The 3,567-nt window shown below is 39.4% G+C and overlaps 1 long non-coding RNA gene across 1 annotated transcript; it reads right to left on the reverse strand.

The window, feature by feature from the left end:
• Nucleotides 1-2,711: 2,711 nt before the first annotated feature.
• Nucleotides 2,712-3,300, reverse strand: LOC149621433 (uncharacterized). The gene is made up of 2 exons (XR_016375088.1): nt 2,981-3,300; nt 2,712-2,890 (listed from the first exon to the last, which is right to left on the reverse strand). It is a non-coding gene; the product is annotated as an uncharacterized LOC149621433 (long non-coding RNA).
• Nucleotides 3,301-3,567: the final 267 nt, after the last annotated feature.

Raw genomic sequence — 3,567 nt, forward strand, 5'->3', positions numbered from 1 at the left:
CTGTCAACTAAACTGAGAAAACCTGTCTTGCGCCACTGACAAAAACGACATATTATTTCTAAACGAGCTATTGTTCAAAATTAATTGTCCCGAACTAGTTTCATACATCAAATATAATTGTCAAACCGAAAATTTCGGTAAAAAAGGATATTCACTATTAAAAACTTTAAAAAAAAGTTCCCCATTAGGACGAATATTTGACACATTCAATAAACTTAACAAAGATCTGCTTTTTCCCAACGATTTATTATCTACGAAAAATTTAAAGAAACTATTTTTCAACGAATGATTTAATATATACAGGGTGTTTCTGATAAGCATGTCATAAATTAAAGGGTGAGTTCTTTGGGTCAAACTGAGTGAAAAGTGTCAAAGAACATGGGGTCTACAACGCTTAGTTTCGGAGGTACTGGCCCCCAAACATTGACCCCCAAAACGTGAAAAATGTCACAAATGTGGAGTAAGAAATATCGGCTTGCTCATCTTGTTTAGACACTTCCAATACCCTCCCATCTTAGAATTCTAATGAGCCATTTTCTAGCAGAAGCGTATTATTAAAGGTAGAAGCGTGCAAGGACTGGTTAATAAAAGTTGTTTCAAAGTGACAAACAAAGAAGAGTTTCCAGTTAATGTATCATTTATTCGTACATGTACAAATTTAGCAGCAGTCTCAGAGGTATTGTTCAAAATGCCCACCATTAACATTAATGCAAACATGTGCCCGTCTAACGAACGATTCTTGGACATGTTGAAAGATGCCTGGTGTGTTTCGGATTGTTTCACACCCTTCCAGTATTCGTTGTCTCAAGTCGTCCACATCACGGACTTCACTCTTGTACACCAAGTCCTTCATATGACCCCAAAGGTAGAAATCACACGGATTCAAATCGGAAGATCTCGCCAACCACGCAACTGGTCCTCCTCGTCCAATCCACCTCAAAGGAAATGTAGCGTCGAGATGTTTTTGAACCATACGGCTCAAGTGTGGTGGTGCCTCGTCGTGCATAAACCACATGTCACGTAGCAATTCTAACGGTGTGTCCTCAAGTAGTTGCGGTAAAATCTCTCTTAAAAACTCGAGATATGCCTCTCCATTTAGTCTGGGTGGTAGAAAATGAGGCCCTAATAAATGTGAGCCGACAATTCTGCACCACACAAACTAAATTGAATTTGGTGACTCCTAACAGTTGTTACATTTGGGCTTATCTGACGCCATTCATGGTCATTGTGATGGCCTTCAAATCTAGCCCAAAACAATAGGCGTCTAAGATAATCTGCATGGTTAAGAGCTTGAACTTTCTGAATACACCTCCTTCTGCAAACCATCTCCAAGAAAATGTCGCATAAGCCAGAACGTAAAACCATCAGAAGCAAAAAGATTTTACTCGGATCGTAAAAATTGCGGTCGGTTGGTATAAAGTGCGATGCGGTTGTTCACAAAGTCACAGAGTCGCTTAAACCCTCGGTAGTGACATAATGGCGTACACTTATGAAGAATATGCGGATATGCATCTTATGTATGGACTTGTGCGGGATAATTTTATGGAGGCACGAAGACAATATCAGGAACAATTTCCGCAACGTCGCGTACCGGATAGACGAACATTCGAGGCGGTTGACCGGCGCTTAAGGGACACGGGTCAACTACAACCACGAAATGATCGGGAACGAGATCTTCAAGAAGGCATCGAGGACATCGACCAAGACGTTCTTACCATGTTCGAGTATGACCCATCAACTAATACCAGACAAGTTGGACGACAGTTAGGCGTCAATCACATCTTAGTATGGAGAATTCTAAAAGTGCATCAGTTTCACCCGTATCACATTCTCAAGGTTCAAGCACTTAACCCTGCAGATTATCCTAGACGTCTAGACTTTTGCCGGTGGTTTGTGGCTAGAGTTGAAGATCATCTATTCTCACGGGCTCTTTTAGTTACCGATGAGGCATCTTTCTCCCGTGAGGATATTTTGAACTATCACAATGACCATGAATGGCGTCAGATAAACCCACATGCAACATCTGTTAGGAGTCACCAAGTTCAGTTTAGTTTAAATGTGTGGTGAGTAATTGTCGGCTCACATTTATTAGAGCCTCATTTTCTACCACCCAGACTAAATGGCGAGGCATATCTCGAGTTTTTAAGAGAGACTTCACCGTAACTACTTGAGGACATACCGTTAGCATCGCTACGTGGCATGTGGTTCAGAGACCTGCACGGGCCGAAAAACCAAGTATGTACTCGGACTCGGGCCGGGTTTCGGCCTTATTCAAAATGCTAAAACCGGGCTGGGCTTGGGTCGGGCCTGAAAAACTCCCATAAGTCAAAATCCAAGAGTGCCATACGCATGTCAAATTTCCATAAATCATAATTTGAATCATTGAGTTTCTTAAATGAGAATGTCCCACTCTGTTCGTCGTGGTCAGACATATTGATTATTCTTTCATACGTGTATGACTCTTCTTTATTATTAAGCCTTGGTCTATCTTTACATAACTTCACTTGACTATATCGTTATAAGCCTTGGTCTATTCTTCTTCATACATTTCACCAACATTTTGTCTTACACACCAATTACCCAGTTCAATAGTCCTTTGTTCCTTGTTGTTTGTTTCAAAGACTCCACTTGTTTATTCCTGTTGGCAACCACGCTGTGCTACCATGTTGAAATTTAAATCGTGAATCAGTTGCCAAAACAAGAACTCGCAATTGTGCATATTGAAATAGTTAATTTATTAGTCGAATTCTATATTTCCCTGGGTTAAACTTATTAATTTGTATATTACATAGAATAGAATCATGTTTAGTTAATTTAACATGTTAACACCTTGAGACCGGTATACGAACTGACTCATTTAGCCAAAAAATGCTTATCAGAAAGCTTATCACTACATCGCAAAAAGAGGGGAACATAAAAAACTTATCAGTTTATGTCCTTTAGTGACGTCACTATTTAAATATCTAATAAAAAAACTGACCTATTTCAACATGTTTGTTAATAAACCTCTCCAGAATCTCTCGGCATGGTCAAATTTTCCAAACTCCGATTCTCATATATTTTTTTCTTTTCTTTAAAGAGATACTTCTAATTAAGAGAAAAAAAGACGTTCCAGCTTGTAAAATTTTCTTTCAACGCGGAGAAAATGCTATAGCCGCCTATAATTATTTAACAAAACAAAACATACAAGGATATAAAGGCAAAAAAGACTGAATTTTCCCTTCTTTAATTATTTTTATTTAACTAACACATGTTTAAATCTAACAATATTAACCTAACATTTTAGTTTTGTTGATTTTACTCTCGTTGGTATTTAGCGCCGCCCGAGCGAATTGACTTTCGTAACGACTCAAGATTTCACTTTCACCGAGAGTCGGTCTTGTATGGCGAGCCAAAGCGGACAAGATTCGAAATTCGCTCTCCCTCCTTAGATATTTCGCGCTGTCCCTCCTTATAATACCCTCGCTCCCTCTCTTTAAACCTCGCTCCCTCCCTTCAAAACTTTCCCTCTCTTTCAAAACCTCGCTCCCTCCCTTCAAAACCTTCCCTCTCTTTCAAAATCTCGCT

This window comes from Phalangium opilio, unplaced genomic scaffold (genome assembly GCF_054372755.1).
Source record: "Phalangium opilio isolate 3A_F unplaced genomic scaffold, DU_Popi_V2 ptg000204l_1, whole genome shotgun sequence".
Lineage (NCBI taxonomy): Eukaryota > Metazoa > Arthropoda > Arachnida > Opiliones > Phalangiidae > Phalangium > Phalangium opilio.